This window comes from Heterodontus francisci, chromosome 10 (genome assembly GCF_036365525.1).
Source record: "Heterodontus francisci isolate sHetFra1 chromosome 10, sHetFra1.hap1, whole genome shotgun sequence".
NCBI lineage: Eukaryota > Metazoa > Chordata > Chondrichthyes > Heterodontiformes > Heterodontidae > Heterodontus > Heterodontus francisci.
Window position 1 is genome coordinate 111,381,787 of NC_090380.1, and position 26,254 is coordinate 111,408,040.

The following is a 26,254-nucleotide window of genomic DNA, read 5'->3' on the forward strand; positions in this document are numbered from 1 at the left end:
AGCCAGCGGAGCTTGAGATGGCTTGGCCATGTGAGCCGCACGGAAGATGGCAGGATCCCCAAGGACACATTGTACAGCGAGCTTGTCACTGGTATCAGACCCACCAGCCGTCCATGTCTCCGCTTTAAAGACGTCTGCAAACGCAACATGAAGTCCTGTGACATTGACCACAAGTCGTGGGAGTCAGTTGCCAGTGATCGCCAGAGCTGGCGGACAGCCATAAAGGCAGGGCTAAAGAGTGGCGAGTCGAAGAGACTTAGCAGTTGGCAGGAAAAAAGACAGAAGTGCAAGGGGAGAGCCAACTGTGTAACAGCCCCAACAACCAATTTTATCTGCAGCTCCTGTGGAAGAGTCTGTCACTCTAGAATTGGCCTTTATAGCCACTCCAGGCGCTGCTTCACAAAACACTGCTCACCTCCAGGCGCTTACCCATTGTCTCTCGAGACAAGGAGGCCAAAGAAGAAGAAAAGAAGAAGTCTGTCCAAATCCCCTTAAAGCCACTTTGCATATTCCTCACAAGATACATTCCCACCTAATTTTTTGTCATCCGCGAACTTGGAAATATTACATTTGGTCCCCACATCCAAATCATTGATATATATTGTGAACAGCTGGGGCTCAAGTACTGATCCTTGTGGTACCCCACTGGTCACAGTCTGCCAATGTGAGAATGACCCGTTTATTCCTACTCTTTGTTTTCTGCCTGTGAACCAATCTTTAATCCACGCCAGTATATTACCTCCTATCCCATGTACTTTAATTTTGCTAACCAACCTCCTGTGGGGGAGTATTCTATACATCCACTGACTCCCCTTTATCAATTCTGTTAGTAACATCCTCAAATAACTCCAACAGGTTCATCAAACATGATTTCCCATTCATAAATCCATGTTGATTATGCCCAATCAGATCATTATTATCCCAAGTGTCCATTTAGCACATCCTTTAAATAGATTCTAACATTTTCCCTATATTTATGTAAGACTAACAGGTCTGTAATTCTCTGTTTTCTCTCTCTCTCCCATCTTAAATGGTGGGGTGACATTTGCTGCCTTCCGAACTGCAGGAACCATACCAGAGTCCAGAGCATTTTGGAAGATGATCACTAATGCATCCATTATCTCCATAGTTGCCAATTTCAACATTCTGGGATGTAGAATATCAGGTCCTGGGGACTTATCAACCTTCAGCCCCATTAATTGCTCCAATACAACCTTCTTACTAATACTAATTTCCTTCAATTCCTCATTCTCCCTATTCCCTTGGATCTCTAATTCTGGGAGATTTCTTGTATCTTCCTCAGTGAAGACAGACACAAAGTAATCATTAGCTCTCTACCATTTCTCTATTCCCCATTATAAATTCTCCTGATTTTGCATGTAATGGACCCACATTTGTCTTAGCCAAATGTTTCCTTTTTACGTATCTGCAGAAGCTTTTACAGTCCATTTTTATGTTGTTTGCTAGTTTACATTCATATTCTATTCTCCCTTTCTTTATCAGTTTCTTGGTCCTCCTTTGCTGTATTCTAAAATCCTCCCAATCCTCAGGTTTACTACTACTTCTGGCAACTTTATAGGCCTTTTCTTTTAATCTTATACAATCCTTAAGTTCCTTTGTTAGCCATGGTTGACTGACTTTATTTTGGGGGTTTTTGTGCCTTGAATTAATTTATAGTTGCTGTAAACTATGTAATAATTCTTTGAAGACTATCCATTGTCTATTTACTCTTGTACCTTTCAGTGTATTTTCCCAATCCACCTCAGCCAATTTGCTCCTCATACCTTCATAATTTCCTTTTTCAAATTTAACACCCTGGCTTCAGATTGAACTACCTCACTTTCAAACATAATGTAAAACTCTTTCATATTATGGTCACTCATCCCTAAAGGTTCTTTGACAGCAAGATTATTAATTAGCCCTTTCTTATTACATTTCTCTCTACACTGCTTCTCTCTATCAACTCTGTCTAGACCCCTCATAATTTTGAAGGATTAGACAAGGGTTCAAACCCCAAAGAGATGCATTTAAAAAAAACTGAATCTTTGCATATCAGCCAAAAGTAATTTGGTTGGGGGAAGGATGGGTGGGAGGGGATCATGGCTCTTGCACCCACTTGTGCCATGGTAACAGGAACACTCCCGCTGACTCCAAATATTCCCTGGGAGCTCAGCATTGGAGGGCACAGGCAGGCAGGTCCCAACACATTTGCTGGGATTGCAACTTGCAAATTTTCGTGCCCCCATTCCTGGGATGCCCAACACAAACTCAGGACATCCGAAAGCTTCAAAGACAATGGGGTACTACTGAAGTGTAGTCACTGTCATACTGTGGGAAATGCGGCAGAAAATTTGTGCACAACAAGCTCCCACAAACAACAATGCTATAATGACCAGTTTTAATGATGTTGGTTGAGGTGAATGAGGTACCATAAATAAGCTCTGAGCAGTAATTTAGTGCTGGGGGGACACTTATAGAAACCCAGGGAGCCATTTAATCTCTGTCCTTGCCATATATCCCAGGTTTCTATTGCAGCTTTTATGTGCTTTGTCACATTGCCTGAACATCAATGAATGTAGTGTTCATCCTTTTCCACTTGAAATTCTTTTCTGTTGGATAGGTATAAATCTGAGAAAGGATGGAACTAAATTCTAAGTAGAACATGGACATTAGTTTAAAAATAAGCACATAAAGTGGAAAAAAATGACGTAATTAAATCCGTGGAAACCAGTTGTAGGGGAAGATTAAATAAACTTTCACAACTCTTCCTTCCAATTAATTTTACCCTCTTGATATGCCAAGGTATTCAGCTCTGGCCCCCTCCACAACTGCAGTGCGTACTGCAAATTGCCGCACTGATTAACAGTGAGCTCCACATTGCAATTCCCCTCTCATTCTCGACACTGCGGGCTGTGACTCAGAGCTGCTCGAGTTTAAAACCGTGGCCTTGGAACAGCACTATACAAACATTGCCAAGCATGCCTGACAGTGAAGCTGAAAAAGGTTAAATTATGAGGACAGGTTGCATCGACTAGGCTTGTATTCCTTCTAATATAAATGATTAAGGGACGATATTTATATTTAGTATTTCGATGAGCACTTGAAACACCATAGCATACAAGGCTATGGGCCAAGTGCTGGAAAACGGGATTAGAATAGACAGGCTTGATGGCTGGCGCGGACACGGTGGGCCGAAAGGCCAGTTTCTGTGCTGTATAATTCTATGACTCTATGATATAATTAAGCTATTTATGGTGATTAAAGGAGTTTCTAGAGTAGAATAGAGAGAAAATATTTCCTCTGGTGGCAAGGTAGGGGAGTCCTGAACAAAGGGGTATACCCTTAAAATTAGAGCTAGGGTTTCCAGGAGTGATATCAGGAAGCACTTCTTCACACAAAGGGTAGTGGAAATCTGGAACTCTCTCCCTCAAGGATGCCGGGACACTGAGTAAATTTAAGGAGGAGATAGACAGATTTTTAATTAGTAATGGGTTGAAGGGTTATGGAGAAAGGGCAAGAAAGTGGAGCTGAGGCCAAAATGAGATCAGCCATGATCGTATTGAATGGCGGAGCAGGCTCGAGGGGCTGATTTGCCTCCTCCTGCTCCTAGTTCTTATGTTCTTATGTTCAAAACAGCTGCTGAGGCTGGGGGTCAATCACTATAGGAAGGATGTGATTGCACTGGAGAGGGTGCAGAGGAGATTCACCAGGATGTTGCCTGGGCTGGGAGCATTTCAGCTATGAAGAGAAACTGGATAGGCTAGGATAAAAGCAAAATACTGCGGGTGCTGGAAATGTGAAATAAAAACAAGAAATGCTGGAACCACTCAGCAGGTCTGGCAGCAGCTGTGGAAAGAGAAGCAGAGTTAACATTTCGGGTCAATGACCCTTCTTCGGAACTGACAAATATTAGAAATGTCATAGGTTATAAGCAAGTGAGGCGGGGGTGGGGCAAGAGATAACAAAGGAGAAGGTGTAGATTGGACAAGGCCACATAGCTGATCAAAAGGTCATGGAGCAAAGGCAAACAATATGTTAATGGTGTGTTGAAAGACAAAGCATTAGTACAGATAGGGTGTTAACGGACTGAAGATTGAACAGCAGCAAGTACAAGCATGAAAAAAAACAGTGGGCAAGCAAACTGAACCAAACTAAGATGAAATGAAATAAACCTAATAAAAAAATTTGTAAAAAATGTAAAAAAGGAAAAAAGAAAAAAGAACTAAAAATAAAGGTAAAATGGGGGCCCGTCATGCTCTGAAATTATTGAACTCAAACTCGAGTTCAATAATTTCAGAGCATGATGGGCCCCCCATTTTACCTTTATTTTTAATTATTTTTTCTTTTTTACATTTTTTACAATTTTTTTTTAAAGTTTATTTCATTTCATCTTAGTTTGTTCAGTTTGCTTCTCTTTCCACAGCTGCTGCCAGACCTGCTGAGTGGTTCCAGCATTTCTCGTTTTTATTTCTGGATAGGCTAGGGTTGTTTTCCTTAGAGCAGAGAAGGCTGAGGGGAGACCTGATTGAGGTATACAAAATTATGAGGGGCATTGATAGGGTAGATAGGAAGAAATGTTTTACCTTAGTGGAGGGGTCAATAACCAGGGGGCATAGATTTAACATAAGGGGCAGGAGGTTTGGAGGGGATTTGAGGACAAACTTTTTCATCCAGAGGGTGGTTGGAATCTGGAACACACTGCCCGAAAGGGTGGTAGAGGCAGAAACCCTCACAACTTTTTAAGAACTATCTAGATGAGCACTTGAATTGCCATAGCATACAAGGCTACGAGCCAAGTGCTGGAAAATGGGTTTAGAATAAATAGGTGCTTGATGGCTGGCACAGACACGATGGGCCAAAGGGCCTGTTTTTGTGCTGCATAAATCTATGACTCTAATTGAAAATTTCAAAACTGAGATTGGTAGATTTTTTTAACGTAAGGGTACTATGGGTTACGGAACAAAAGTAGGGAAATGGAGTTCAGATACAGATTAGCCATAGTCGACTTGAATGGTGGAACAGGCTCGAGGGGATGAATGACCTACTCCTGTTCCTATGTTCCTATATTAAGAAAGGAAGAACTTGTATTTGTATGGCATGACCTGTAAATTCTCAGTTGTGACTTCAGCTGGATACCAGTGGAACCACCATGTGCCCCTCCCTCCTCACCCAGAGAAATGGTGTAAATAACATTTAATCCATTATATGTCTCCACTGCGGTTGTGTTGGAGGAACTCCCATGGAATTTTAGAGCCCTTGAAGCTACAATCAGTCCATGCGAACATACGAATTAGGAGCAGGAGTAGGCCACTCAACCCCTCGAGCCTGCTCCGCCATTCAATAAGTTCAATAAGCTGAACTGATTACTCCACATTTCCACCTACTCCCAATAACCTTTCACCCCCTTGCTTATCAAGAATCTATCTACCTCTGCCTTAAAAAATATTCAAAGACTCTGCCTTTTGAGGAAGAGAATTCCAAAGACTCACAACCCTCTGAGATAAAAAATTCTCCTAATCTCTGTCTTAAATGGGCAACCCCTTATTTTCAAACAGTGACCCCCTAGTTCGCGATTCTCCCCCAAGGAGAGATATCCTTTCCACATCCATCCTGTCAAGACCCCTCAGGATCCTGTCAGGTACCCCACAGTGATTCAGTTTTGAGCTGCATCAAGGTGTCAGTCGTGGCTTGGTTGGTAGCACTCTTATCTGTGAGTCAGAAAGTCTTTGATTCATGTCCCACTCCAAAGACATGAACAGCTAATCCAGGCTGATGCTTCAGTGCAGCACTGAGGGAGTGCTGCACTGTCAGAGGTGCCATCTTTCAGATGGGACTTTAAACTGTGGTCCTGTTTTCTCCCTAAGATGGGAGTAAAAGATCCCATTGCATAATTTGAAGAAGGGAAGGGAGCTCTCCTTCTTGGTGTTCCAACCAATATTTCTCTTTCAACCATTATAACAGATTATTTGGTCATGATCTCATTGCTCTTTGTGGAATTTTGCTTGCTTCCCTACATTACAACAATGTCTACACTCCAAATGTACTTCATTAGCTCTGAAGCACTTAGGGATGTCTTGCAGATGTGAAAGGTGCTATATAAACACACATCCTTTCTTTCTTTCACACAACAAGATCCCACAAACAACAAATAAATGAATGCCTGGATGATCAGTTTTTTGGGTGGAAAAGTGGTTGAGGGAGGAATGTTGAACAGGAGATTTTGGCTATGATGCGCTAATGTATTGGCTTCTTCCTTCTAAGATTCAGTTAAATAAATGAACCCCACTGACAAATAAATGTCAGGGCTCTGATCCACAGGTCAGTCAGCTGCAGGAATTTCCTGTAAGGCCCATTAACTTTGTTAATATTTATAAAAGGCCAAATCATTTGGGTCAACATCGCCTTATGTTTTGAAGAGGTACCTTTCCCTCAAGAACCTTTTAAGCAGGATTGATCATTTCCCTCAGAATCCACTTTAAGGAAGGACACTGGGCATCAATCATCTTCTTTGGTCTCCTTGTCTCGAGAGACAATGGGTAAGCGCCTGGAGGTGGTCAGTGGTTTGTGGAGCAGCGCCTGGAGTGGCTTTAAAGGCCAATTCTAGAGTGACAGATGCTTCCACAGGTGCTGCAGATAAATTTGGTTGTCGGGGCTGTTACACAGTTGGCTCTCTCCTTGCACTTCTGTCTTTTTTCCTGCCAACTGCTAAGTCTCTTCGACTCGCCACTCTTTAGCCCCGCCTTTATGACTGCCCGCCAGCTCTGGCGATCACTGCCAACTGACTCCCACGACTTGTGATCAATGACACAGGACTTCATGTCGCTTTTGCAGATGTCTTTAAAGTGGAGACATGGATGGCCAGTGGGTCTGATACCAGTGACGATGTACAATGTGTCCTTGGGGATCCTGCCATCTTCCATGCGGCTCACATGGCCAAGTCATCTCAAGCATGCTAGCTCAGTAGGGTGTATATGCTGGGGATGCTGGCTGCCTCAAGGACATCTGCGTTGGAGATACGGTCCTGCCACCTGATGCCAAGGTTTCGCCGGAGGCAGCGAAGATGGAATGAATTGAGACGTCGCTCTTGGCTAACATACGTTGTCCAGGCCTCGCTGCTGTAGAGTAAGGTACTGAGGACACAGGCTTAAAACACTCGGACTTTTGTGTTCCGTGTCAGTGCACTATTTTCCCACACCCTCTTAGCCAGTCTGGACATAGCAGCGGACGCCTTTCCCATGCGCTTGTTGATTTCTGCATCGAGAGACATGTTACTGGTGATAGTTGAGCCGAGGTAGGTGAACTCTTGAAGGACCACTTCTTAAAGCAAGGGGTCCCACCCCCTCAGGATCCTTTTTAAATAGCGAGTCATTGTTCCGTCAAGGACTTTTAAGCAGGATTTTCTCCCCCTTCAGGGGCCTTTTACAAGCAATCATACCAGTATTTCTGGTTTGTATAACACCACGGCATAAAGTTTATCCAAGAAAATGTGCAGGTAGACCAAAACACAGTTAAGCAATGACTGACATACAATCCATGTTACTCCAAACAAAAGGGCTCTTGGTATTTCAAGGAAACTGTTTCAAGTGACTGTCTATTCATTGATAATGTCTTTCAGATGAGCCATTAAACCAAGGCTCCATCTGCCCACTCAGCTGTATGTAAAATATCCCACGGCACTATTTTGAAGAAGAGCAGGGGAGTTCTCCCAGGTATCCTGGCCAATATTTAATCCTCAATCAACATCACAAAAAAATGTATATCTTGCCATTATCACATTATTGTTTGTGGGACCTTAATGTGCACAAAATGCGTTTCCTTCATTACAACAGCGACTACACTTCAAAACAGTAAAGAAACAATACTTCACTGGCTGTAAATGCTTTGGGATGTAAATGTGTTATATCAATGCAAGTTCTTTCTTTCTTCTTTAGCCTTTGGCCTATAAATCTGATTCTAAATGGGCATTAATTTTACCATGCTTCTCTTTCAATTGAGAATCCAAGGTCAGAGGTCAAAGCCAGAGGAGATGAGGTAAACAAGGAAGTTGTGACTAAGTATTGGTAAAAAGGAGCCGAGGGAAAGATTATGTAAAGAGAAAAGGCTTCGACAAGTGACACTAGACACTGGAATATCTTGTGGGACTTTGAAGCGTTTATAACAAAGAGACTTAGCAGTTGGCAGGAAAAAAGACAGAAGCGCAAGGGGAGAGCCAACTGTGTAACGGCCCCGACAACCAACCTTATCTGCAGCACCTGTGGAAGAGTCTGTCACTCTAGTATTGGCCTTTATAGCCACGCCAGACTCTGCTTCACAAACCACTGACCACCTCCAGGCGCTTACCCATTGTCTCTCAAGACAAGTAGGTCAAAGAAGAAGAAGATAACAAAGAGATAATCAGAGAAGATTCATCACCTAACTTAAGTCAACAATTGTACCACAGAATATTTGTACCACTTCATGTTCACACTGACATTTCATAAACATTCGCAAACTGATGGAGATATTGAAGAATGTAGCAGTCAGAGAGACGAGTGGGATTTACAATGCTTTGTGGTCCAGGTTTTGTGAAGGAAAGACAGTAGGAAGTGTAGTAAGACAGGAAACAGAAGAACAGGTGATGCTGAGTTTAAGGCAGCAGAATGGTGATAATCCTAAAACTTTGCCTGAGAGAAATTAAGAGTAAAACCTGGATAAAGGAGACTGCACTGGAGACTGCTGGAGTCAAACTAGAACTGGCTTGAAAATGTGTACAGAATCCACACCAATTCCTAATTAAAAAGGAAGTGGGGTTGTTATGGCAACGGTCTATTGATCAGTCTGTTACTTTGAGTCAGCGGCAGTACATTTGAAAAGCCATTAATATATTTGCCTTTCCAGTTCATTCTCTTAGCTTTCTCTCACTCACTCCCTCCATCCACCCACGACCCCCACCCTGAAAGCACTGGTGGTGAAGGGGTGATAGAATTTTAACTCGCGTCCAAAATGGTCTACGAACTCTGGCTACAAACTTCGATTAAATGCCGCCGGTGAGTTGCGGCCATCAAAAGGGCAGGGTGGGAAATTGTTGCCCTCTTACGTGGAGCCGGTCAGCCAGTTGGTCAGGTCTAGTTGTGATCAGCTTTGGGACCTGGTTTTAATTATAGTAGTGAGGAAGGGCGTCATCTCTCCCCCTGTGAATGTCAATTAAAGACTGAAAAAAAAAACTGCATTTGTATAGTGCCTTTCATGACGTCAGCACATCATAAAGCGCTTAACAGCCAGTGAAGTACAATACAATGAAGCAGTTCCTGTAACTGATCTCAGCCAGGATTGTGAGAGTGTATGGGCCCTAATTACCTGTGTCCGCATTCATCCATCCAAGTGTAGTCATTGTTGTAATGTGAGAATCGCAGCAGTCAATTTGTGCACAGCAAGCTCCCACAAACAGCAATGTGATAATAACATCATTTGTATTTATTTTAGTGCTGTTGGTTGAGGGATAATTATTAGCCAGTAAACCAAGGGGCACTTCCCTTCGCTTCTCTGGGACCTTTCCCATTCACCTGTGAGAGAAGAAGGGGCCTCGAGTTAACAGGCTGGATTTCATAGAGCCCTCGACGTCAGGATCCGTGGCGGGGAGGGGCATGAAGATTTCCCTGGATGAGGCCCGCCACAGACCTCGATACCAGCAGGTCCCAGCCTGATATTACCGGCGACGGCGAGGCTTTGTGGTGGACCCCACCACTCCGCCACTCAGCGGCAGGACCACCATTTAAATATAAAAATAAATTAACTAACCTGAATAAATGAGTCTCCCGTCACCTCCTGTAGTCCCGCCGCCATCTTCATCCCGGTGGCAGGTAGTGCTGTGCCTTCTGATCCCCGTCTGAGGAAACAAGGTGCAAGACTGGTGGGGAGGGGAGGGGAGAGGAGGTACGTTTCTCAGTGCAGGAGAGGGGTCAAGGTCAAAGTAACGTCATGGGTATAGGGGATGGTAAGAAGGCTTGGAGATTAAAGTTTGTGCAGTTAGGGGAGGAAAGGTCAGATTGTGAATATTTAAATATACTGGTAGGGCTGACAGTCCTTTAAAAATGGTGTCAGCGCCTGCGCACAGGCAGCTGACACTATTGCCGGGGACAGACAGCCCACCTCCTCCATGTTATCGGGATTTTGTGCTCAACTTTCTGGAGTAGGGACCTGTACGTGCAACCTGCTGGTGCAGAAGCAGAGGGTTACCCACTGAGCAAGGCAGCATTTGTACCAACTAAAGTAAATGGGGGTGAAGAGTGTGGTGTACATGGGAATTCTGAGTTTGCAACTCCCCAGAATCTTTTGGCTTTAACAAGAGCTGTTTCTTCCCATTGCTCTCCCGAAAACCAATTAAGTGTGGTGGCAAATATTGATTCTTTGCTTCCACAAAACTTCAATGAGAAAATCAATTTCTTTTTTTACCCACCTCCTTTTCCACTGAATGGAAAGTAAAGATCCCACCAGGAATCTCCCGAGTGCAACTTTTCCTATATTTCTCTTTAATGATTTATGGTGCCATTGTGAAGTTGTCTTGTTTATCCCCTAGTGATAATCTTTCTCGGTTCTCCAGGACTTCAAACCCAGTGAAAACTCAATATAAGTGCTCCATGATATTTTTTCTTGCATCTGTGCTGTTTACAACAATGCAATTCTTGCAGATGTACAGCGTTTAAGGTGTCAAAAGAAATTGAAAAGTTTTTACACTGTCACTGTTGAGATGAAAGTTCTGCTGCAGCAGTTTGTTTGAAGGGAAGGTTTGCACTCCTTACCATCAGTTCTTCAATTGCTAATTGGTATTTTTAACAAAGCAGTCTACAGTTATCCTTCAGTGAGGTACATCAACCTTCTGAAACAGAACTGAACATCTTGCAGTGTGTCTTCTTTAAACAATTGCTCCTCTGCTTTTCTTGCAATTGTTTCCTTCTCAATCTTTTGCTCACCGATCTCCTTTTTTCTCTCCCCAAGTTATCCTCACCTTTTCCTTTACTACTTAACCACACTCACCCTTTTCTCCCACCCACCCTCCCATATCACCTTCTCCCCTCCCATTAGCTTGCAGCTTTGTGTCAGAAAGCCCCAGGATGGATGAAGTGCCACTCTTAGAGACCTGAGCACGTAATCTGTCCTGGCTCTCCAGTGAAAGATAGAGGCAGCACTGTACTATTGGAGACATCGTCTCTAAGTTGTGATTCTAAACCGAACCCGTCTGTGGACATAAAAGATCCAGTAGCACTTTTCATAGTGAAGAAGGATGTAATTGAGATACTGCATGGGCTAAAAACTGATGAAGAGGAGATTTTAGAAAGGCTGACTGTACTTAAAGTTGATAAGTCATCAGGACCAGATGGCATGCATCCAACGATGCAGAGGGAAATAAGGGTAGAAATTGTGGAGGTATTTGCCATAATCTTCCTTAGATACATGGGTGGTGCCAGAGAACTGGAGAATTGCAAATATTACACTGTTGTTTAAAAAAGAGTGTCAGGATAAACCCAGCAAATACAGGGCAGTTAGTTTAACCTCGATGGTGGGAAAACATTTAGAAATGGCAATCTGGGACAAAATTAACCGTCACTTTGACAAGGTGGATGAGGTAAGGAAAGCCAGCATGGATTTGTTAAAGGCAAATTATGTTTAACTAACTTGATTGAGTTTTTTGATGAGTTAACAGAGAGGGTTGATGAGGGTAACATGTTTGATGTGGTATATATGGACTTACAAAAGGTTTTTTTTTTAGATTAGAGATACAGCACTGAAACAGGCCCTTCGGCCCACTGAGTCTGTGCCGAACATCAACCACCCATTTATACTAATCCTACACTAATCCCATATTCCTACCAAACATCCCCACCTGTCCCTATATTTCCCTACCACCCACCTACACTAGTGACAATTTATAATGGCCAATTTACCTATCAACCTGCAAGTCTTTTGGCTTGTGGGAGGAAACCGGAGCACCCGGAGAAAACCCACGCAGACACAGGGAGAACTTGCAAACTCCACACAGGCAGTACCCGGAATCAAACCCGGGTCCCTGGAGCTGTGAGGCTGCGGTGCTAACCACTGCGCCACTGTGCCGCCCCTGTGTTTGATAAGGTGCCATATAATAAAACAAGGAAATGAGGAAAGCAAAGAGAGGGCATGAAAGAATATTGGCAAATATAATCAAGGAGAATGTTTTATAATTACATTAAGAGTAAGACAATAACTAAGGAAAAAGAGGGCCCATAAAAGACCAAAAAGGTAACCTATGTGTGGAGGTAGAAGATATGAGTATGGTTCTTAATGAATTCTTTGCGGTTGTCTTCACAAAAGAGGGGGATGATGCAAGCATTGTGGTTAAGGAGGAGGAGTGTGAAATATTGGATGTGATAAACATAGAGAGAGGAAGTATTAAGGGGATTAGCATCCTTATGGATAAATCACCAAGGCCGGATGAAACGTACCCAGGCTGTTAAAAGAAGCCAGGGAGAAAATAACGGAAGGTCTGACCATCATTTTCCAATCCTCACTGGATACAGGTGTGGTGCCAGAGGATTGGAGGTCTGCTAACGTTGTACCTTTGTTTAAAAAGGGAGCGAGGGATAGACCGATTAATTACAGGCCAGTCAGTCTAACCTTGGTCCTGAGCAAATTATTGGAATCAATTCTGAGAGACAGAATAAACTGTCACTTGGAAAGGCACGGATTAATCAAGGATAGTCTGCGTGGATTTGTTAAGGGAAGATTGTGTCTGACTAACTTGATTGAACTTTTGATGATTGATGAGGGTAGTGCACTTGATGTGGTCTACATGGAATTTAGCAAAGCTTTTGGCAAGGTCCCACATAGCAGACTGGTTTTTTAAAAAAGGCCCATGGGATCTAAGAAAATGTGCCAAGCTGGATACAAAATTGGCTCAGCGACAGAAAACAAAGGGTAATTGTTGACGGGTGTTTTTCGACTGGAGGGCAGTTTCCAGTGGTGTTCCGCAGGGCTCAGTACTAGGTCCCCTGCTTTTTGTGTTATATATTAACAATTTGGACATAAATGTAGGGGGAATGATCAAGAAGTTTGCAGACGACACAAAAACTGGCCGCATGATTGATAATGAGGAGGATAGCTGGAGACTGCAGGAAGATATCAATGGATTAGTCTGGTGAGCAGAAAAGTGGCAAATGGAATTTAACCCAGAGAAGTGTGAGATGATGCATTTGGGGAGGTCAAACAGGGCAAGAGAATACACGGTTAATAGGAGAATACTGAGAGGTGTAGAGGAAGTGAGGGACCTTGGAGTGAATGTCCACATATCCTTGAAGGTAGCAGGATAGGTCAATAAGGTGGTTAAGAAGGCATATGGAATCATTTCCTTTATTAGCCGAGCATTGAATGTAGGAATAGGGAGGAACTATATAACTGTTGGAACTATATAAAATATTAGTTAGGCCACAACTTGAGTACTGTGTGCAGTTCTGGTCACCTCATTACAGAAAGGATGTAATTACACTAGAGAGGGTACAGAGGAGATTTACGAGGATTTTGCCAGGACTGGAAAATTGCAGCTATGAGGAAAGATTGGAAAGGCTGGGGTTGTTCTCCTTGGAACAGAGGAGGCTGAGGGGAGATTTGATTGGGATGTGCAAAATTGTGAGGGGCCTTGTTAGAGTGGATGGAAAGGGCCTGTTTACCTTAGCAGAGAGGTCAGTGACTAGGGGGCATAGAATTAAAGTGATTGGTAGAAGGATTAGAGGGGAGATGAGGAAAACCTTTTCCACCCAGATGATGGTGGGGGACTGGAACTCAGTGCCTGAAAGGGTAGTAGAGGCAGAAAACCTGCAGGGCTATGGACCAAATGCTGGAACATGGGATTAGACTGGGTGGCTCTTTTTCTTTGGCCAGTGAAGATATGATTGGCCAAGTGGCCTCTTTCTATGCTGTAAACTTTCTATGATTCTATGATAATAGGCTTGTCAACAAAGTTGACACCCATGGAATAAAAGGAATAATAGTGGATTGGATATGAAGTTAGCTGAGTGACAGGAAACAAAGCATAGTGTTAAACTCATTTTTTTGGATTGGTGGAAGGTATATAATAGTGTTCTGCAGGGGTCAGTCCTAGGACCACTGCTTTTCTTGATATTTATTAATGGCTTAGACTTGGGTTTTCAGGGCACAATTTCAATATTTTCAGATGACACAAGTCTTAGATGTATTGTGAACTGTGAGGAGGATAGTGATAGACTTCAAGACAGAGACAGGCTGGTGGAATGGGCGAATACGTGACAGATGAAATTTAATGCAGAGAAGTGTGAGATGAAGCATTTTTGTAGTAAGACGAGGAGAGGCAATATAAACTAAAGGATACAATTCTCAGGGGGCGCAGGAAGAGAGACCTGGGTGTGTATGTGCACAAATCAGGGCACAGCAGGTTGAAAAAGACATTAATATGGCAGGGGGATCCTGGGCTTTATAAATCAAGGTATAGAGTACAAAAGCAAGGAAGTTATAGTGAACCTTTATGAAACACTCGTTCGGCCTCAACTGTTCAGTTCTGGCACCACACTTTAGGAAGGATGTGAAGACTTTAGTGAGGGTGCAGAAAGATTTATGAGATTGGTTCCAGGAATGAGAGACTTCAGTTATGAGGGTAGATTGAAGAAGTGGGAATTGTTCTCCTTAGAGAAGAGAAGGTCGAGAGGAGATTTGTTAGAGGTGTTCAAAATCATGAGGGGTCTAGACAGAGTAGGTGAAGAGAAACTGTTCCCATTGACAGAGGGGCTGAGAACCAGCAGGCACCAATTTAAGGTAATTGGAAAAAGAACGAACAGCGATGTGGGGAAAAAAAAATTTACGCAGTGAATGGTTAGGATCTGGAATGCACTGCTGAGAGTGTTGTAAGATGTTCCGTTCCCATACCCCCTTACTACAGTTTGATTTGATTTTGATTTAGAGATACAGCACTGAAACAGGCCCTGTGGCCCACCGAGTCTGTGCCAACCATCAACCACCCATTTATACTAATCCTACACTAATCCCATATTCCTACCACATCCTCACCTGTCCCTATATTCCCCTACCACCTACCTATACTAGGAGCAATTTATAATGGCCAATTTACCTATCAACCTGCAAGTCTTTTGGCTGTGGGAGGAAACCGGAGCACCCGGAGAAAACCCACGCAGACACAGGGTGAACTTGCAAACTCCACACAGGCAGGACATAGAATTGAACCCGGGTCACTGGAGCTGTGAGGCTGCAGTGCTAACCACTGTGCCACTGTGCCACCCCAGTTCTTGGACTTTGGGAATTACAAGAACAAAATTGGACACGACACAGGATGAGGCTGAACCACATATGTGTTTACTTAAAAAAAACACAAAAACCCTCCTAACACCCTGTTACAAAAACCTCTAAACTAATTTAAACCTTTTAAAAAAAAAACCCACGTTTCTGCCACAAATTCACTCAGTTCAAAACCCAAACCCTCCCACGATTTGGTTGCTACATTTAAAATTGTTTTAAAACTCTTGGCCCCAAATGCACCTTGAATTTGGCTGATAACTTACAATCGTCCATGCGGTTGGCCCTTCCGGTGAGAATTGTAGGTCCACGAGCCAGGTTGACCGTTCCTGACCCTCCTTCTCGACTGCAGCCCCCACGGTACAAACCCCTTCAAGATTTGACTGAAAAACTTACAATCACCCACAAGGCTGGTCATTACCATTGTAGGCCTAGACCTGGGATGACCAATCCTCGTCCTTCTTCACATAACTGCAGTGCCAAACCCTTCGATCTTGCCCTTTTTCTGATGATACTTATCGAAATATCATGAACACATCTCCTGAAGACATCCTGCTGGATGGTCAGCATTTATAACCTTTTAATCTTTTTCCTCTGTTACCTGACTGGTCCAGACAGATCCACTTAGTGCTGATGTGATTTCCCTGACCGAGAACAATGAACTCCACCAAAGTGAGGTAATCCAGGCTCCAAAGCTAATATCCATGAAAGAGGTTTCTCTCCTGTTTTGACAGGAGTGAATGCTGTGCTCTGGAGCCAGTTAGCTGCAACAATGGCCTCCCCAATTACTTAACTTATCCTATGTCACTATGATAATATCCCAAATTCCAGTCCTTTAACAGTATCAGTTCTGTTGTGATGTTGGGATGCCTCATCGGAATGCAGCATGCCTCTTTGTGCTTTGTGTTGAGGCTTAGCTCTTATTCACAATACTAGTGTCCGTGGGGGTTGGGGTTCCTTCCCCATACTCCACAAAGTCCAGTTTTAACTGGACTTTTGGGAGTGGGGTGGGGGGGAGGAATTCCGATCTCACATTGCGGTGGAAGCAGATTCAAGCGTGGCTTTCAAAAGGGAATTGGATAAGCACCTGAAGATAAAAATTTTGCAGAAAGAATTTTACAGGGAAAGAATGGGGAAGTGGGACGAACTGAATTGTTCCAGCCAAAGAGGTGGCGCTGAATTAATGGGCCAAATGGCCTCATTCTGTGCTCTAACCATTCTATGCTTCTACGATTCTATACAAAGAAAAGCCAGGGAGTTTCCCTGTGACAACATTTATCCCTCAGCTAACATCATTGAAGCACATTTGGTCATTTATCTCATTGCTGCTTGTGGGAGCTTGCTGTGCCCAAATTGTTTACCTCATTTCCTACATTACAATAGTGACTACACTTCAAATGTAGTTCATTGGCAACATTAAAAAAAACACATGAGACATCCTGAGATCATGATAGATGTGACTACAATTTACTTTCTCCCTTTTTTCCCTCTCTGACCCTTACTCTCTATCTTTTCTCAGTGAACCTCTCATTCTCTTTTCATCTCTCTCTCACTCCTCTCCCTATATTCGCCTCTCCCTTTTACCCCTCTACTTTTCCTGCATCCATCCCATGTCAACCTCCTCTTTCTTTCTCTCTCCCTGTATCTCCCTCTTCTCCTTTTCCCTCTCTTGCAGATGAGGAAGGTCATTCAGCCCACTTATAGCTCATCAAAATGAAAATGACCCTACAGTTCCCTCCATGACATGTACATTTTTTTTCTCTTAGTTCCGCAATAATTTCCTCATTTGCTTCCTTTCTCAGTTCATTACTTTTTCCTCATTCTATTTCCTCCCTGCCTGTCTCTGCTACTGAGACATCCCTCAACCTCTGTTTTCTTTCTTCCTCCATAAACAATGAATGTCAGTCCAAATAATTGGATTTAGATTCGATAATTAAGGCACTGACAAAATCAATTAGTTAATATTCCGCAGAATTAACACCCACCTCAGTTATTCATTGTATCTCAGTTGTATGCACCTTTTAATAAGAAACTGACAGCACTATCTGGGCTATTCACTGCCAACAATCTCTGCCCATTCCCCTCCACAAACAGTAAGTTGCTGAACTAGAGCAGATACATGGCCATATGCAGGTAGATCATAGCTCATTCGAACACAAGGCTGTGGTTGGAGAGGCAGACCCGGGTTACATCTTCTGCTCCTCCACATTGCTCATAGAGTAGATGTAAAGTGGAGAATGTTAAAAAAGGAAAGACTTGTACATGTATACCACCTTATTATACATGCTTCAAAGCAGTTTACACACAGTGGGTTACTTCTTAAGTACAATGATTATACAGACAAATGCATTTTCATCCCTGGAAACATCATGACCTGGGAATTGGATCATGGAGAGTCCATCCATTGACGTGGAGTTCCATCTCTTTTTCACTTTCCTCTTTCCCTCTCTTGATTGTCATCCACTCCTCCTTCCTTTGCTTCTTCTTTGGCCTCCTTGTCTCGAGAGACAATGGGTAAGCGCCAAGAGGCGGTCCGTGGTTTGTGAAGCAGCCTGGAGTGGTTATAAAGGCCAATTCTAGAGTGACAGACTCTTCCACAGGTGCTGCAGATAAAATTGTTTGTCGGGACTGTTGCACAGTTGGCTCTCTCCTTGCACTTCTGTCTTTTTTCCTGCCAACTGCTAGGTCTCTTCGACTCGCCACTCTTTAGCCCCGCCTTTATAGCTGCCCGCCAGCTCTGGCGATCACTGGCAACTGACTCCCACGACTTGTGATCAATGTCACAGGGCTTCATGTCGCATTTGCGGACGTCTTTAAAGCAGAGACATGGACAGCCAGTGGGTCTGATACCAGTGACGAGCCCGCTGTACAATGCGTCCTTGGGGATCCTGCCTTCTTCCATGCGGCTCACATGGCCAAGCCATCTCAAGCGCCGCTGGCTCAGTAGGGTGTATATGCTGTGGGTGTTGGCGGCCTCGAGGACTTCTGCGTTGGAGATACAGTCCTGCCACCTGATTCCAAGGATTCTCTGGGGGCAGAAAAGATGGAATGAATTGAGACGTCGCTCTTGGCTGACATACGTTGTCCAGGCCTCACTGCTGCAGAGCAAGGTACTGAGGACACAGGCTTGATACATTCGGACTTTTGTGTTCCGTGTCAGTGTGCCATTATCCTACACCCTCTTGGCAAGTCTGGACATAGCAGCGGATGCCTTTCCCATGCGCATTTCAGCATCGAGAGACAGGTTCCTGGTGATAGTTGAGCCTAGGTAGGTGAACTCTTGAACCACTTCCAGAGCGTGGTCGCCGATATTGATGGATGGAGCATTTCTGATGTCCTGTCCCATGATGTTCGCTTCCTTGAGGCTGATGGTTTGGCCAAATTTGTTGCTGGCAGCCACAATCCTGTCGATGAGTCTCTGCAGACACTGTTCTGTGTGGGATGTTAATGCAGCATTGTTAGCAAAGAGGAGTTCCCTGATGAGGATCTTCCGTACTTTGGTTTTTGCTCTAAGACGGGCAAGGTTGAACAACCTGCCATCTGATCTTATGTGGAGGAAAATTCCTTCTTCTGAAGACTTGAACGCATGTGAGAGCAGCAGGGAGAAGAAGATCCCAAACAGTGTAGGTGCGAGAACACAGCCCTGTTTCACGCCACTCAGGATAGGAAAGGGGTCTGATGAGGCACCGCTATCTGAATTGTGCCTTTCATATTGTCATGGAATGAGGTGATGATACTTAGCAGCTTTAGTGGACATCCGATCTTTACTAGTAGTCTGAAGAGACCACGTCTGCTGACGAGGTCAAAGACTTTGGTGAGATCTATGAAAGCAACATAGAGGGGCATCCGTTGTTCACGACATTTCTCCTGTAGCTGGCGAAGGGAGAACAGAATGTCAATGGTTGATCTCTCTGCTCGAAAGCCGCACTGTGCCTCAGGGTAGACACACTCAGCCAGCTTCCGGAGTCTGTTTAAAAAGACTCGAGTGAAGACTTTCCCCACTATGCTGAGCAGGGAGATTCCACAGTAGTTGTTGCAGTCACCGTGGTCACCCTTGTTCTTATAGAGGGTGTTGACATTGGCATCGCGCATGTCCTGTGGTACTGCTCCCTCATCCCAGCACAGGCAAAGATGTTCATGGAGTGCTGAGAGTATAGCAGGCTTGGCACTCTTGATTATTTCAGGGGTAATGCCGTCCTTTCCAGGGGCTTTTCCACTGGCTGGAGAATTAAAGGCATCACTGAGTTCCGATTTTGTTGGCTGTTCGTCCAGCTCATCCATGACTGGCAGAGACTGGATTGAGGGCGGTCTCAGTGATAACATTTTCCCTGGAGTACAGTTCTAGGTAGTGGTCCACCCAGCGGTCCATTTGCTTGCGTTGGTCAGTGATCGTGTCCCCTGATTTAGATTTGAGGGGGGCAATCTTCTTGATGGTTTGGCCCAAAAGCTCTCTTAATGCCATCATACATTCCCCTGATGTTTTCGGTGTCAGAGGCCAGCTGAATACAACTGCATAGGTGTTGCCAGTAGTCATTTGCACAGCGCCTGGCTGTTCTTTGTGCAGCGCTTCTGGCTACTTTAAGTGCTACGGATATTAACTCGCTGGGGGATTTCTTGTAGTTCAACAGTGCAATGCGCTTAGCGGCTATGACAGGTTCCAGCTCTTCAAAGTGAGATTGAAACCAGTCTGCATTCTGCTTCTCACATTTGCCATAGGTGGTAATTGCTGAGTCATAGATAACATCTCGGATTTGGGCCCACTTGGTCTCTGCATTCCCTGTAGGAGTGTTTTGAAGGGCTTTTTCAAGTGAATTTAGAAACTTATGTAACAGTTGTGGATAAGAAATTCTGTTAGTGTTGATGCGCGGGCGGCCCTTCTGCTTGGAGTGATGCAGCTTCTTTGGTTTGAGTCTAACTTTGCTGCACACCACGGAGTGGTCGGTGTCGCAGTCCGCACTGTGGAAGCTGTGTGTGATTTGGACACTGTTTATAGAGGCTCGCCTTGTGACGATGAGGTCCAGCTGGTGCCAACGACGTGATCTTGGGTGCCTCCATGAAACCTGGTGACAGGGTTTAGTATGAAAGAACGAGTTGGTGATGCAGAGGTTGTGGTAGGTGCACAACTCAAGCAGTCTCTGTCCATTCTCATTCATCCTTCCAATGCCATAGCGCCCAAGGCAGGAGGGCCATGAGTCATGGTCGGCCCCAACCCTGGCATTAAAGTCCCCCAGCAGGAACAAATGTTCGGTATTAGGAATGCTACTAATGATATTATGGAGTTCCTCGTAGAATTGGTCTTTATCTTCAGGTGGGAAGCAGAGTGTTGGAGCATAGATGCTGAGTAGGTGTACTGGACCAGAGGCGGTGAGCAGTCGGATTGACCGTCTGCGTTCCGAGCCATTTGAAGGTGGCTTTATCATGCTGAGCAAAGAGTTTCTGATGGGGGTGGTGGGGGGGCGGGGGGTGGGGGGCAAGAGAACAAAAGGGGAAGTGTTTGATAGGGCAGAGGGCAGGAGAGATTAAATAACAAAGCTGTCCTGGGACAAAGACTCTGGACTAATGCTTTGTTTTTCAGCACAAGCATAAACACACTCTTTGCCTTTGTCCCAGGACAGCTTTGTTAATTAATCTCTCCTGCCCTCTGCCCTATCACACACCTCTCCTTTTGTTCTCTTCCTCACCAGCGCCCCCCCCCCCCCACCGCCACCCCCTTCACTTGCTTAAAACCTAATCCTTTTCTAACCTTTGCCAGTTCTGACGGAAGGTCACAGACCTGAATCGTTAACTTTGCTTCTCTCTCCACAGATGCTGCCTGACCTGCTGAGTCATTCCAGCACTTTCCGTATTTATTTCAAAAAATATTTAATTGACTGTAAAACGCTTTGGGACGTCCTGTGGTTCTGAAAGGTGCTATATAAATACAAGTTCTTTCTTTTTCTCTTGCCTTCCATTCTGCCCTTTCTCTTACTCACCCTTTTGCTCCAATGTTCACGCATACCTTAGTCCAAGCTAATGTGTTGGGTAACAGAGCAGGGCGCTTGCTTTGAAATCACATGTACGCTTAGCATCTCCAATAATGCAACACTCATTCAGTATTAAACAGAGATGCCAGTCTGCAATGATCCTGGAATGGGACTCACCCATAATTCTTGAACCCAGAGCTAGAGTGCTACCGACAGAGGCAACCTGACATTGAACAAGTTGGAAAGCGGTGAAGATGTAGTTTTGATTTTGATCTGCCTCTTCTCTGAATTGCTAATTCTAACCCTTTCACTCTGGAGAATCAGTCATATCTTCCAGTGGAAAGCAAGAGACAAGGAAAGAAAGAGTATGAGAGGTGATCGGGGAATGGGGGAGGGGGTTAAGAGGCCTGACTCAAAGTAGCTCTGCTGCAAGCCTAATTTTAGGTTACCTGGCTGCCACCTTAGATACAATTAGTGACCTGGGATGAGCGAAAAATTGGGTGGGGAAAGAGTGGCGAGAGAGAGAAAATAACTTAAATAAAGAAAATAAAACAACAAATATGTTGGCATTTGAATGGAATTCATTCCCTGAAGTTTATCTACCACTTCAATATGCAGATTCTAATTACTATATCAGGTGTTGGCAACAGACCCTACACTGAAAAATTTACCACACAATTGTGTCTCTGTGGACAGAACGATAATTAATTGTCATAAGTGATTAGTCTCTCCAGCAGTCTCCTAATTTGGTGAAATAAGACTTAGACCTCCTGTGGTTTTTGCCTTTGTTCCTGAGAATTGCTTCAGGAGATGAATTAACCAGACATTTTTAATTTCTACTTTTCTCATTCTCTGTTGAGTAATTAAATCATGCGATTATGTTTCAGCCACAAAGTTTAGTCTGTACCTGATTTCCAGGAGCTTTGTAATGCACCTACTTTGTAATGCAGCTCCTCCTGATAGATAACCTTTTCTCTTGACAAAAACTCAGCATATGGTTCCACTAATGTATATCCCAAAGTTACTAGGACGTAATCTGAAAGAAGCGAGTGGGGGTGGAGGAATACATAAGAAGGAACTGAAAACTGGCTCCAGCCCTGGCCTGTCACACGGTCCTTGTACTTGTTTCAATTAGCCGTAGCTCAGTAGTGCTCTCTCCTCTGCAGCAGAAGGTTGTGGATTCAAGCCACACTCCAAAGACCTGAGCACAAAATCTAAACTGGCACTTACAGTGCCATACTCGGAGTGCTGTCGCAGGTGCCGTCGTTCAGAAGAGACGTTAAACTGAGTACCCATCTGCTCTTTCAGGTGGGTGTAAAAAATCCCATTTTACTATTTTGCAGAAGAGCATGGAATTCTCCCCTGTGTACTGGCTAATATTAATCCATGAACCAGCAGGTAATTTGGTCATTATAACATGGATGTTTGTGGGATGATGCTTTGCTCAAATTGTTCGGCATGTTCCCTACATTACTATGGTGACTACACTTCAAAAATAGTTCATTGGCTGTAAAGTACTTTGGGCCAACAACAACAACTTGCATTTATATAGCACCTTTAACATACTAAAACATCCCAAGATGCTTCCCAAGAGTGATTATCGAACCAAATTTGACACTAGGTCATATGAAGTGTTATTAGGACATGTGGCCAAACACCTGGTCAAAGAGGTAGCTTTTAAGGATTGTCTTAGAGAGATGTAGACAGGCAGAGAGGTTTAGGAAGGGAATTCCAAAGGTTAGAGTCTAAGCAGTTGATGGCATGCTGCCAAAGATGAAACAAAAGAAGACAAGGATTTGCAAGAGGCCAGAATTGCAGAGAGTGGTCGGGGCATGGAATGCCTTGCCTGGGGAAGTTGTTGAGTCAGAAACTTTAGGGACTTTCAAACGGCTTTTAGATAGGTATATGGATAAAGGAGAATGATGGGGTATAGATTAAATTGTCCTTGACAGAGGACAAAGGATCGGCACAACATCGTGGGCCGAAGGGCCTGTTCTGTGCTGTATTTTCTATTTCTATGCAGAGATCGCAAAGGATTGTAGGGATGGAGGAGGTTATAGAGATAGGGAATGGTGAGGTCATGGAGGGAGTTAAAAACAAGGATGAGAATTTTAACACTGAGGCATTGCCAGATTGGGAGCCGAGCACAGGGCTGATGGGTGAATGGGACTTAGTGTGAGTTTTGATACAGGCAGCAGAGTTTTGGATGGGCTGAAGTCCATAGAGGGAACAAGGTGGGAGGCTAGCCAGGAAAACATCAGAATAGTCGCATCTAAAAGTAAAAAGGTATGGATGAGAGTTTCAACAGCAGATGAGCTGAAGTGGCGGGAGGAGGGATGTTACTGAGATTGGAGTAGGTAGCTTTGGTGATGGAGAGGATATGGAGTCAGAAGCTCAGCTCAGTGTCAAATAGAACGCTTAAGGTTGTGTTTGGCTTGGTTCAGCCTCAGATAGGCGGATGGGGATGGAGTTGCTAAGGAACATAGTTTGTGACGGGGATCGAAGACAATGGCACAAGTCTTCTCAATGTTTAATTGGAGGAAATTTCAGCTCATCCAGTACTGGATGTTGGACAAGCCGACTGACAAATCCGAGCAAGTGGAGGTTCCAGGTGAGGTGGTGGTGCAGTGAAACTGAGTGTCATCAGCATACATGTGGAAACTGACATTGTGTTTTTGAATGATATTGCTGAGGGGCAGCATGTAGATGTACAATAGGAAGTGGCCAAGCATAGCTACCCAAGAGGTAACAGTGTGGGAGTGGGAAGAGGTTCTCTGGCTATGACAGGGACATCCTGAGGTTGTTCAAAAGGGTTGCATAATGCAAGTCTTCCTTTTCTTTCTTTAGTTTGTGGCTGCAGCTCCCTCCTGGACCCTTTCCTCTCTCTTTCTCTTGGTCCATCCTGTATAGTGCTGGTTTTGTATTGAACTGTTGAACAGAGGCTAAGGCCTGGGTCTCTCTCTCTCTCTCTCTCTCTCTCTCTTTCTCTCTCCCTGGTACTGACTTTAGAGTTGCTGTTATATAGCAACATTGCTCCTCTTCTGTTTGCAGTGGGATCTAGTAGAGACAAGTAACTACTTACCTTCCTTCTTACTCAATTGCTGGAGTGAGCATACATTGCCTATTCAGTTGGTTGTAAAAGAAAAACACCATTACTGCCAACATAATCAAGCATAACAATTCTATTGTTGTGTTCTGCTGTGCATCTGATGAAATTGCATGTATCTAACAAATCTGAAGTCTGTTCAATGTTAATGAGCGAGTACTGCATTGCAAAAATAATGGTCTGCAGGGATCAGACCTTATATCAATTGCAGATAAAAGCAGTTAATTTGTAAATCTTTGTATCACAGCCCATTGAATTGTTCATTGTTCAGTGCTTCAAGCTGAATAGAAAACAATAGAAAAAGCATCAGGAAAATACACTTTACACAAAGTTGATTAGTTTACTGAAATGTGCTGCCATCTTGAGATTTTATTTGGCAGTAAGTCAATGGTATTTAGTGCATTGCGCAATGAAATATGGATGCATTGGATGGAAACTAATGGGAAGGGATTTGGTCCATTTAACTCAATACCTTGTAACCTCTGTGCAATTTTGGGCCGGGTTTTGCAAGAGGAGTGTCTGCCGTCATTATCCCGCTAAAATGGACTGCCTCTTCAGGACATAGGGCATGCACAGATTTATTTATTTTATTTAGAGATACAGCACTGAAACAGGCCCTTCGGCCCACCGAGTCTGTGCTGACCATCAACCACCCATTTATACTAATCCTACATTAATCCCATATTCCCTACCACATCCCCACCATTCTCCTACCACCTACCTACACTAGGGGCAATTTACGTTCCGAAGAAGGGTCACTGACCCGAAACGTTAACTCTGCTTCTCTTTCCACAGATGCTGCCAGACCTGCTGAGTGAATCCAGCATTTCTTGTTTTTGTTACAATGGCCAATTTACCTATCAACCTGCAAGTCCTGGGCTGTGGGAGGAAACCGGAGCACCCGGTGGAAACCCATGCGGTCACAGGGAGAACTTGCAAACTCCGCACAGGCAGTACCCAGAACTGAACCCGGGTCGCTGGAGCTGTGAGGCTGCGGTGCTAACCACTGCGCCACTGCGCCGCCCATGAATGTGGAAATCCTGAAGTTGCAGTCTATCATTCAGGGCTCCGCCACAGGCTGCGCTATGGCTCCTCCCACTGAAATCAGCGAGATCTTCACAACTTTCCCGTTCCCACAGTGCCATTAGAAACCCCATAAAAAGTTATACCTTGTTCAGTCAGGTGTAACTACAGTTTTAACGGTGATGTGATTGATAATTATTGCTGAACAACAGAACTAGCCCTGAAAAATAATTTAAAATTTGTGGGGTGTTGTTAAATGTCTCCATTATGATTAATTAGTAGAGTTTTTTAACAAATTTTTGTAATAATCATTTTTTTCAAGTTTTTTCTGAATATTTCAGCTTCTACCTTCACCCTATGTGTATGCCCCAATCTTTAATTTGCTCTATGTAAAAAAAATATTAAATGAGATTTTATTTCAGTTCTTTTCCTTTCCTGGTTGGCTATCTGTGAAAATTCATCAATATAATTGGCTGCTTGGACAGCTTGATGACATCACTGCAGCTCCATGCTGGGAATCCCCCAGGAAATAATGCTGTAATCAGTTGCAGTAATACTGCACGGCGATAGAGGTGAAATTCGCACAAGAGATTACTAGATCTCCCAGCTAGGCTTACCTTGCAAGTCAGTGGCGAGCGCCCTTGCTTCACTGCTGACCACAAACTCCAAGCCATTATTCTATGTTTGGTATTGAATTAGAAGGGTTTGATCCATTGGAATCTGCACAATAGGCTTTGAAGGAGTAGTGGTTTGTTCAATTTAATTCTATACAGTGCAATTTGAATGAGAAGTGGATAGGCCCATTACAATTGTATCTTAGGAAGTGGATGGGAAGAAAGTTGGTCCTCTTGAACCTAGACAGTGGGAATGAAGG

General features: G+C 44.0%; 1 protein-coding gene across 3 annotated transcripts in view; it reads left to right on the forward strand.

Moving 5' to 3' along the window:
• The window catches only part of LOC137374715 (neural cell adhesion molecule 2-like), a 1,514,570-nt gene that overhangs the window by 1,304,614 nt on the left and 183,702 nt on the right, over nucleotides 1-26,254 (forward strand). The window lies entirely within an intron of this gene.